Genomic DNA, 12,549 nt, shown 5'->3' with positions numbered 1-12,549 from the left:
ATTGTCAAAATCTTTTTCTTACTTTTATTTCATAATTTTCGAATTTATTATTAACATTTAATATTTTGATTCAAAAATTTCAAGTTTTTACTTGCCTATTAAGAAAGGTTCAATCTTTAAACTCTAGAATCATAGTTTCTTGTTTCTTGTTAGTCAAGTAATGAACTTTAATTTCAAAAATCAAATCTTTTTAATTTTCTTTTCAAATCTTTTTCAAAATAAATATATCTTTTTAAATTTGAATTCTAACTAATAACTAAAATAAAAATAAAAATATTTTCAAATTAAAATTCGTAAAATTCGAATACTATCTCTCTCTCTCATCTCTGTCTATTTATTTTATTTATTTACTAACACTTCTCTTCTTCTTATAATCTCCCTCTTTCCTTCTTAAATTTGAATTCTAACTAATAACTAAAATAAAAATAAAAATATTTTCAAATTATTTTAATTAAAATTCGAATACTATCTCTCTCTCTCATCTCTGTCTATTTATTTTATTTATTTACTAACACTTCTCTTCTTCTTATAATTCGAACCCTCTCCCTCTTTCTGTGTTCGAATTCTTCTCATTCTATCTCTACCTCATTCTTCTATTCTTCTACTCACATAAAGGAATCTCTATACTATGACATAGAGGATTCCTCTTCTTTTCTGTTCTCTTCTTTTTCATATGAGCAGGAACAAGGATAAAAACATTCTTGTTGAAGCTGATCCTGAACCTAAAAGGACTCTAAAGAGGAAGCTAAAAGAAGCTAAAGCAAAACTCTGGAGAGGACCTAACAGAAATTTTCAAAAAAGAAGTAGAGATGGTAGCCGAAAATAACAACAATGGTGGAAATACAAAAAAAGATGCTTGGTGACTTTATTGCACCCTCTTCTGACTTCTGTGGAAGGAGAATCTCAATTCCTGCAATTGGAGCAAACAACTTTGAGCTTAAGCCTCAAGTAGTTTCTCTAATGCAACAGAATTGCAAGTTTCATAGACTTTCATTGGAAGATCCTCATCAGTTCTTAGCTGAATTCTTACAAATCTGTGACACTGTTAAGACCAATGGGGTTAATCTTGAGGTCTATAGACTTATGCTTTTCTCCTATGCTGTAAGAGATAGAACTAGGTTATGGTTGGACTCACAACCTAAAGATAGCCTGAACTCTTGGGAAAAGTTGGTCAATGCTTTCTTGGCCAAATTTTTTTCACCTCAAAAGTTGAGCAAGCTTAGAGTGTAAGTCCAAACCTTCAGACAGAAAGAAGGTGAATCCCTCTATGAAGCTTGGGAAAGATACAAGCAATTGATCAGAAGGTGTCCTTCTGACATGTTTTCAGAATGGAACATCATATGTATATTCTATGATGGTCTGTCTGAATTGTCTAAGATGTCATTGGACCACTCTGTTGGAGGATCTCTTCATCTGAAGAAGACGCCTGCAGAAGCCCAAGAACTCATTGAAATGGTTGCAAATAACCAGTTCATGTACACTTCTGAAAGAACCCCTGTAAATAATGGGACAACTCAGAAGAAAAGAGTTCTTGAGATTGATACTCTGAATGCCATATTGGCTCAGAACAAAATATTGACTCAGCAAGTCAATATGATTTCTCAGAGTCTGACTAAAATGCAAGCTGCATCAGGCAGTAATAAAGAAGCTTCCCTTGAAGGAGAAGCTTATGACCCTGAGAATCCTACAATGGAAGAGGTGAATTACATGGGAGAATCCTATGGAAACACCTATAATCTTTCATGGAGGAATCATCCTAATTTCTCATGGAAGGATTAGTAAAAGCCTAATCAAGGCTTCAATAATAATAATGGTGGAAGGAATAGGTTTGGCAATAGCAAGTCTTTTCCATCATCTTCTGAGCAACAGGCAGAGAATTCTAAGCAGAGCCACTCTGACTTAACAACCATAGTCTCTGATCTATCTTAGAGCACTCTCAGTTTTATGACTGAAACAAGGTCCTCCATAAGAAATTTGGAGGCACAAGTGGGTCAACTAAGTAAAAGAGTGACTGAAACTCCTCCTAGTACTCTCCCAAGCAATACAGAAGAGAATCCAAAAAGAGAGTGCAAGGCCATCAATATACTCCACATGGCCGAACCTGGAGAGACTCAAAAGGCAGTGATTTCCAATGAGGAAGACCTCAATGGACGTCCACTGGCTACCAAGGAGTTCCCTAATGAGGAACCAAAGGAATTTGAGGCTCACATAGAGACCATAGAGATTCCACTGAACTTACTGTTGCCATTCATGAGCTCTGATGAGTATTCTTTCTCTGAAAAGGATGAAGATATTATTGAAGAGCAAGTATCTCAGTATCTAGGAGCAATCATAAAGCTGAATGCCAAGTTATTTGGTAATGAGACTTGGGAGGATGAACCTCCATTGCTCATTAATAAACTGAATACTTTGGGGCAACTAAAGTTACCTCAAAAGAAACCGGATCCCGAAAAGTTCTTAATCCCTTGTACCATAGGCACCATGACCTTTAAGAAGGCTCTGTGTGACCTGGGGTCAGGAATAAACCTTATGCCACTCTCTGTAATGGAGAAACTAGGGATCTTTGAGGTACAAGCTGCTAAATTCTCACTAGAATTGGCAGACAATTCAAGGAAACAGGCTTATGGACTTGTAGAGGATGTCTTAGTGAAGGTTGAAGGCTTTTACATCCCTGATGATTTCATAATCCTAGACACTGGGAAGGAAGAGGATGAATCTATCATCCTTGGAAGACCCTTCCTAGCCACAGCAAGAGCTGTGATTGATATGGATAGAGGAGAGTTAGTCTTGCAACTGAATGAGGACTACCTTGTGTTTAAAGCTCAAGGATCTTCTTCTGTAACCATGGAGATGAAGCATGAAAAGCTTCTCTCAATACAGAGTCAAACAGAACCCCCACACTCAACTTCTAATTTTGGTATTAGGAGGCCACCATTAAGCTCTGAGTCTCTGTGAAGCTCTCTAAGAGCTCACTGTCAAGCTATTGACATTAAAGAAACGCTTGTTGGGAGGCAACCCAATGTTATTTAATTATATTTATTTATCTTCCATTGTTATTTTATGTTTTTCTTAGGTTGATGATCATGTGAAGTCATAAAAACAACTGCAAAATTAAAGCAAAATGAAAAACAGCATGAAAAACAGCACACCTTGGAGGACACGCTTACTGGCATTTAAACGCCAGTAAGGATAGCAGAATGGGCGTTTAACGCCCAGCCTGGCAGCATTTTGGGTGTTAAACGCCAGAATGGGCAGCACTCTGGGTGTTTAACACCAGAAAGGGTTGTTTGGCGTCTGGCTAGCGTTAAATGCCAGAAATGGGCAGCAGACTGGCGTTTAATGCCAGGAAAGGTAGCAGAACTGGTGTTTAATGCCAGGAAAGGTAGCAGAGCTGGCGTTTAACACCAGAATTGGCACACAGTGGGCGTTTGAACGCCAGAATGGTGCAGGGAGAAGAATTCCTTAACACCTCAGGATCTGTGGACCCCACAGGATCCCCACCTACCCCACCTCTTCTTCTCTCCTCTTCACACCTTTCCATAACACTCTTCCCGAAATACCTTGACCAATCCTATCAATAACTCTTCCCCAAATACCCTTCATCTATCAAATCTTACCCTCTTCTCCTTAATCTCTTGACCACTCACATCCATCCATCATAAAATCCCACCTACTTCACCATTCAAATTCAAACCATTTCCCTCCCAAACCCACCCCCTTATGACCGAATTCCCTCTCTCCCTTACCCTATAAATACCCTCCTCACTACCTTCACTTTCACACATCACAAACAATTCTTTCCCCCATTGGCCGAAACCAACACCACCCTCCATCTCCTCCATTTCTTCTTCTTCTACTCCTTTCTTTCTTCTTTTGCTCGAGGACGAGCAAACCTTTTAAGTTTGGTGTAGAAAAAGCTCTACTTTTTTTGTTTTTTCATAACCATTAATGGCGCCTAAGGCTGGAGAAACCTCTAGAAAGAGGAAAGGGAAGGCAATTGCTTCCACCTCCGAGTCATGGGAGATGGAGAGATTCATCTCAAAGGTCCACCAAGACCACTTCTATGAAGTTGTGGCCAAGAAAAAGGTGATCCCCGAGGTCCCCTTCAAGCTCAAAAAGAGCGAATATCCAGAGATCCGACATGAAATTCAAAGAAGAGGTTGGAAAACTCTCACCAACCCCATTCAACAAGTCGAAATCTTAACGGTTCAAGAGTTCTATGCTAATGCATGGATCACTAAGAACCATGATCAAAGTATGAACCCGAATCCAAAAAATTGGCTTACAATGGTTCGGGAGAATTACTTGGATTTCAGTCCGGAAAATGTGAGGTTGGCATTCAACTTGCCAATGATGCAAGGAGATCCTTACCCTTTCACTAGAAGGGTCAACTTTGATAAAGGGTTGGACCAAGTCCTTAGGGACATTTGTGTGGAAGGAGCTCAATGGAAGAGAGACTCAAGAGGCAAGCCGGTTCAATTAAGAATGCTTGACCTCAAACCTGTGGCTAGGGGATGGTTGGAGTTCATCCAACGCTCTATCATTCCTACTAGCAACCGGTCTGAAGTTACAATAGACCGGGCTATCATGATCCATAGCATCATGAATGGAGAGGAAGTAGAAGTTCATGAGATCATATCTCTCGAACTCTACAAGGTGGCGGATAAGCCCTCTACTTTGGCAAGGTTAGCCTTCCCTCATCTCATCTGTACCCTATGCAATTCAGCTGGAATTGTCATAGAGGGAGACATCCTCATTGAAGGAGACAAGCCCATCACTAAGAAAAGGATGGAGCAAATAAGAGAGCCCACTCATGGACCTCAACAAGAGCATGAGGAAAATCCTCATCATGAAATCCCTGAGATGCCTCAAGGGATGCATTTTCCTCCACACAATTATTGGGAACAAATCAACACCTCCCTAGGAGAATTGAGTTCCAACATGGGACAACTAAGGATGGAGCACCAAGAGCATTCCATCCTCCTCCATGAAATTAGAAAAAACCAAAGAGCCATGAGGGAGGAGCAACAAAGGCAAGGAAGAGACATAGAGGAGCTCAAGCACTCCATAAGATCTTCAAGAGGAAGAACTAGCCGCCATCACTAAGGTGGACCTGTTCTTTAATTTTCTTGTTCTTATTTTTCTGTTTTTCGAAAATTATGCTTTATGTTTTGTCTATGTTTGTGTCTTTATTACATGATCATTAGTGTCTAGTGTCTATGTCTTAAAGCTATGAATATCCTATGAATCCTTCACCTTTCTTAAATGAAAAATGTTTTTAATTGCGAAAGAAAAAGAAGTACATGAATTTCAAATTACATCTTGGAATTAATCTAATTATTTTGATGTGGTGGCAACACTTTTGTTTTCTGAATGAATGCTTGAACAGTGCATATTTTTTATATTGTTGTTTATGAATGTTAAAATTGTTGGCTCTTGAAAGAATAATGAAAAAGGAAAAATGTTATTGATAATCTAAAAAATCATAAAATTGATTCTTGAAGCAAGAAAAAGCAGTGAAAAGCTTGCCAAAAAAAAGAAGAAAAGAAAAAAGTGGCGAAAAAATAATAATGAAAAAAAAGAAAGAAAAAGAAAAAGCAAGCAGAAAAAGCCAATAGCCCTTTAAACCAAAAGGTAAGGGTAAAATAAAAAGGATCCAAGGCTTTGAGCATTAATGGATAGGAGGGCCAAAGGAATAAAATCCTGGCCTAAGCGGCTAAACCAAGCTGTCCCTAACCATGTGCTTGTGGCGTGAAGGTGTCAAGTGAAAAGCTTGAGACTGAGCGGTTAAATTCGTGGTCTAAAGCAAAAAAAGAGTGTGCTTAAGAGCTCTGGGCACCTCTAACTGGGGACTCTAGCAAAGCTGAGTCACAATCTGAAAAGGTTCACCCAGTTATGTGTCTGTGACATTCATGTATCCGGTGGTAATACTGGAAAACAAAATGCTTAGGGTCACGGCCAAGACTCATAAAGTAGTTGTGTTCAAGAATCAACATATTGAACTAAGAATATCAATAACACTATTTGAATTCTGAGTTCCTATGGATGCCAATCATTCTGAACTTCAAAGGATAAAGTGAGATGCCAAAACTGTTCAGAAGTAAAAAGGCTACTAGCCCCGCTCATCTAATTGGAAATGAGCTTCATTGATATTTGGAATTTATTGTATATTCTCTTCTTTTAATCCTATTTTGTTTTTAGTTGCTTGGAAACAAACAACAATTTAAGTTTGGTGTTGTGATGAGCGGATAATTTATACCCTTTTTGGCATTGTTTTTACATAGTTTTTAGTATGTTTTAGTTACTTTTTATTATATTTTTATTAATTTTTATTCAAAATCACATTTCTGGACTTTACTATGAGTTTGTGTATTTTTCTATGATTTCAGGTATTTTCTGGCTGAAATTGAGGGACCTGAGCAAAAATCTGATTCAGAGGCTGAAAAAGGACTTCAGATGCTATTCTATTCTGACCCTCCTGCACTCAAAGTGGATTTTCTGGAGCTACAGAAATCCAATTGGCGCTCTCTCAATTGCGTTGGAAAGTAGACATCCTGGGCTTTCCAGCAATATACAATAGTCCATACTTTACTCGATATTTGATGGCCCAAAATGGCGTCCAAAGCGAGCCTAAAACATCTTGGCGTAAAACGCCCAAACTGGCACCAAAATTGGAGTTAAACGCCCAAACTGGCACCCAAGCTGGCGTTTAATTCCAATAACAGCCTATGCACGAAAAAGCTTCAATTCTCAGCTCAAGCACACACCAAGTGGGCCCCAGAAGTGGATTTCTGCACTATCTGCACTTAGTTACTCATTTTCTGTAAACCCTAGTAACTAGTTTAGTATAAATAGCACTTTTTACTATTATATTCAGATCTTTATCTATCCTTTATCATCTCTGGATGTTTAGTCCTTAGACTTTACCATTGTTCATGTTTTGGAGGTTGGCCATTCGTCCATGCCTAGACCTTTTTCACTTATGTATTTTCAACGGTGGAGTTTCTACACCCCATAGATTAAGGTGTGGAGCTCTGCTGTTCTTCATAAATTAATGCAATTACTATTATTTTTCTATTCAATTCACGCCTACTTCTTCTCCAAGATATACTCTCGTACTTAATTCAGTTAAGTAAGAATGAAGGAGTGACCCGTGACAATCACCCAATCTTCGTTACTAGCTTAGCCAAGATCTGCGTGCCTGACAACCACAAAGTAGTCTACATGATGTTCAACGTAGTCATTGGACAATAGCTGAAGTATATTCTCTTGGATATCTAATACACGGACCGAGTCCGTGAGATTAGTATCTTCGTGGTATAGGCTAGAATAATTGGCAGCCATTCCTGGGATCTGGAAAGTCTAAATCGTGTCTGTGGTATTCCGAATAGGATCCGGGAGGTGATGACTATAAAGAGCTTCAAACCTGTGAATGTTGGGCGCAAGTGACAGTGTGCAAAAGGATCAATGGATCCTATTCCGACGCTAGCGGGAATCGACAGATGATTAGCCTTGCGGTAGCTGTACCTGGTATTTTTCATCTGAGACGAGAAATCCGATAGTTGATTAGCCGTGCAGAAACCGTAGAGGACCATTTTCACTGAGAGGATCTTACAGCTTGCCATGGAAGGAAGTAACACATGGTTGGAAGAAGGCAATGGGAAATCAGAGGTTTAGAAGCAACTAAGCATCTCCATACGCTTATCTGAAATTCCCACCAGTGAATTACTTAAGTAACTTTATTTTATTTTATGTTTTATTTATCTTTTAATTATCAAAACCTCATAACCATTTGAATCCGCCTGACTGAGATTTACAAGGATGACCATAGCTTGCTTCAAGCCGACAATCTCCGTGGGATCGACCCTTACTCACGTAAGGTATTACTTAGACGACCCAGTGCACTTGCTGGTTAGTTGCACCGGAGTTGTGAAAAGTGTGAATCACAATTCCGTGCACTAGGTACCTACTGATTCCTCTCTCTAATGGCAAAGCCTAGTTTTTTGTGAAACGAAATTAGTGTCTCAAATGCTTCAAAATTGATTATTAAGCTTTATATTTTCTTGTGCTACATTTGCAGTATGTTTGGATGGAACATTGCCTGCCTATCACTTTCATCCTGGATCCGGATCAGGAGCCAATAGTTGGCTCATTGACTTAGAGGTACATTCAAAAAATATATACACTTGATTTCAGCATCTTTTACCAATTCTATTTTGAGTCTGGTTTGTTATTTTTAGCTTATAATGATGGCTGCATATCAAATGTAATTGAATGTAATAATTATTTGGTCTCTCTCTCTGACTAACCCATGGTCATATTATTTGCGAAGGCTGTGCGTTCAAGCTAGTAGTAAGTTGATTTTCATGTCTTATTCCATAAATTTATTTACTTTTTGACTGGTTACAAACTGATTTGGAAGAGGAAAAGGCACATGAAATTGCCAAGTTACAGGATGCTTTGCATGCAATGGTGAGCTTCACTTATTTATCTTTCTCTTTTTCTCCTATTAAACTTGCAGCCCCAAACTAAACCAGATGTTGAGGTGAGCTTCACTTATTCATCTCAAGAATACATTGTATATAGATTATGTTGTCACTATTTTTTTTTATTTTCGTCAGAATTTGATACTTAGAAAACAGATGAGAAATGGAAAAATATAAGGAGGCAGAGAAGCCTGAAGCAGAGGATCAATTCATGACCCCACTATTTGATATAGTTTTATGGTGTATATTTTGAGTTAATTAGAGGACAATAATTGATGTATCAATACACTTTGTTGACGTATGGTTGTTATTTGTTATTATAATTGATGTATCAACACTTTGTTTATATTTTGAATTATATTGACTTGTTTGTTTATAATGCTTTTCTTTTAGTTTGATAATACGATAAATTTGTTTATTTTTTGAAATATTATAAATATTCGAATACAAATTAGATAAAAATTTGTATTAAATTTATATTTATTTTGTATGAAAATAAGTTTATTTTGTAATTGAAAAAATAAAAAAAATTATTTTACCTTACTGACGGATTTATAGACGGATTTTCTGTCTATAATCAGAGTGTGAGATGATTTTCCAAGGTTTAAATTATAGATGGAAAATCTGTCAAAAAATCCGTCTGTAATTACAGACAAAAAATTCGTCTGAAAATCCGTTTGTAATTATAAACAGAAAATCCGTCGAAAAATCTGTCTGTAATTACAGATAGAAAATTTGTCAGAAAATCCGTCGGAAAATCTGTAATTAATCTGTCTGTAATTACAGATGGAAAATCTGTCTGAAAATCCGTCGAAAAATCCGTCTGTAATTACAGACGGAAAATCTATCGGAAAGTCGTCGACTTCAGGAAATGGATGGATAATTTACAGAGGGAAAATCCATTGGTAAATGGTAAAAATCCATCGGTAATTTTCTGACGAAAAAAATCCGTCGGTAAATAATTTCCGACGGGACTTTTACAGAGTGACAAAATCCATCGGTAATTTTGTCGGTAACCGAAAATTCGTCTGTAATAAAGACTAAATCTATCTGTATTAATCCATTTTCTAGTTGTGTTTGTTTGTTTAATTTGCAAACTCCAAGACTAAAATTAAAAGAGATTTTGTTGACGAGACGTTAGCTTTTTCCCATACAACATGAAGAGGAGGAAGAGGTGGTGCTTGTGTTCATATAACTTCAGTAGCTTCAAGGAAGAAAATGAAATAAAAAAAGAAATAGATTAGTTCTCTTACACAGATTTTTGCTGTTACTTCTGGTCCTATGCACGTGGGACTTAGAAAGCAGAAGGATCAGTGGTGGCTATATGTCTCATTATTCTTAGCTTCAGCTTTCCTTTCTAGTTCTCTGTATGTGTGGTGGGATTTAAAATTGTTTGAAACTTTCTGGAATATTTGATTATAACCTTATGTGTCATGTAATTTTTTTTAAAAAAATGGATATACATGAATACTATATATATTTTTTCAAAAATTTTATACTTAGATTCTTTTAATTTGTTAGGTTGCAGTGAAAAAATTTAATAAACTTAGTTTAGGTATTTTTAACATGTTGGGAGAAGTTGAAAATATCTATAACAACTAGATTCGTTAATATAGAATTTAGGAAATATGGAATAATATCTCAAAATAAGTAAATAAATTATTCATTGTTTATTTGTACAATTATATTATAAAAATTTGAATAAACATGCTATTTGTTATCAATTTTTATTATTTAAATTGATATTATTTCAATAATTTTGAGCAATTTTGTTTTCGACTCTTTAAATATGTTATTCATAATTTCGGAGATTCACAATACTAATGGAGAATTTAATAATTTTTGAATAAGTATCCTAACTTGTTGCTTGCTCGCGATAGAACTTTGGTTTGTATAAAGTTATTAGCATCTACAAATATTCTCGAAATAATTTTAAAATGGTAGAGACAAAATGCTCCTGTATATAAAATATTAGATATACTTTTGTAGATGAAAAATATGCTTATTATTAAGTTATTTTTATTTTTGATGCTATAAGACTTTGAATATCCTCAAAATACACACTATCTTTGTAAGGACTATCCATTTATTATAGTATCATTTTCATTGAAAATAAATTACGATAAATTTCACATATGCTTGTTTAGTAATTATATAAAATCACTCTATAGTATCAATCTTGTTGATTTGTTAGATAATTATATGCTTTTCGTATATACATGGATCTACCTAACCACTGTATACGCCTGTTATTATCCGTGAAATTCTGACTTATGTTAGTTACTGTGTTGCGGACAGAACGACATTACTAACGTTTGTCCCAAATGAAAGGGTTATGGATGATGTCGGAATCAGAGTCTATTATTTTCTTGTTTTGTTCTATTACCTGTCTCACACCACTGGTTTTCTAATAATTTTACTTCATGTGAGCTTCAATTTCCAGGTTTTGAACGTCATGGCTATCATGTTGTCCAAGACCGCCCCTGCTTACCGATGGTTCATGCCAACAATGATCATGGTGAGTAACAACAAGAAGCTGCAGGTGTAGACCAATTTAATTTAATTCTTTATTAATGTTTCGACTAACTTGACTTAAAGTAGATATCTTTGTTAACCTATTTGAACCTTTAATATTTTCTCGCAGTAAGATGTCCTCCAAGAAACACGTCTAACACAGGCTAACTTGGAAACAATTGTGTGCAACTATATGCGGTCCAAGGTTGAAAAGGTTAATGAGGTGGAAAAAAACCTGTTGTCTTCTAAAGGAGGTTGTGAATGATTAAGTAGTGACAAGTTATTTTCGCTAATCTAGCTTTTGATCTGTCTTGTGTGCTGCAAATTTTTCAACCTATGTAGATGAAGGGACATTGGTATTTGATGGTAGTGGACGTACCACAGAGGAAGCTAATCTACTTTGACTCGTTGAAGTCAACAAGGGAAATAGAGCGCAGAAAGCTTGCTATGACGCAAGTACGTGGTAAGTGTAGACATTGTGTACATCTAGTATTTGTGCTTCAAGTTAAGCTCATTAACAAATCATTATACGGCCTAGATGTTAAATCTCCACTTAAGTATTTTCACTACATGTATTATATTTCGTGCATTTATTCTTTTTTTGGCCTCTTACGTTTTTCTTTAGTTGGTCAACTAAGTTTTGCACGAGTTATCATATATAAAGTATGTTGGTATTTATAAAAGCAATGCTTTTACGTTATTTGGTTGTTTCTTCTCCTTTTAACGGGAAAAAAAACTTAACATATTTTAACAATGATATGTCGTCTCTGTGAATACACCTTATACTTTGTTATAAATATGACAGTGGCTGAATAAGGTCACTGTTTCTTGGGTACATAGACGTTCACTGCTAAACAACCCCGATTCTCTTTGTTCGAGTACGAAGAGCTTCTGGTACCTCAGCAACATCGGCTATCATAAGTGGCTTTTCTGCCTTACCATCACACTCCATTGAATTCTGGTTCATGAAATTTTTTGGTATCGACACCATTTTCAGTCGTTGCCTATGTATACAGCAATAACTAAATTTTTGTATTTCATGGCATAGGCTAGATTGCAAGGTTTGGGTCTTGCAATGGATGATTAGAGGGGCTCTATGGGCAATCCATAGTGTAATGTGGTATATAACATACACGTAGGGCTGTCAGCTTTATTATACTACTTTGGATGAGGGTTTAGGGTTAGGATACAACTATATGCAACTAATTAATTGAGCTACGACGATTTGCAGGTAGTGAACAACCAAACTCAGATGTGAATTGCTCTGGATCTTGTGTTGCGGTCACACAATGTGAATGCTATTGACGTCGTGGAAAAGGCGATGCAATAATATTGGCAAAAGAAGTCTTGGTCGACACGACATGGACGTGAAGCTTAGAGGCACAAATCAACCAATCACATTTTTTTATTATTTGCACATTCTCTCGTCCTTTTATTTTTAATTTTGAGACACCTCCGAATATGCGAATGCAGACATTGTTAATTGACGTCATAACCTAAAAATATACCAAGGTGCACTAGTCTTTTTTTTTTTGGAGCAGGCAAGATT

The sequence above is a fragment of the Arachis ipaensis genome, chromosome B10 (genome assembly GCF_000816755.2).
Source record: "Arachis ipaensis cultivar K30076 chromosome B10, Araip1.1, whole genome shotgun sequence".
NCBI classification, from domain to species: Eukaryota; Viridiplantae; Streptophyta; class Magnoliopsida; order Fabales; family Fabaceae; genus Arachis; species Arachis ipaensis.
Note: the sequence above shows the minus strand (reverse complement) of the source record.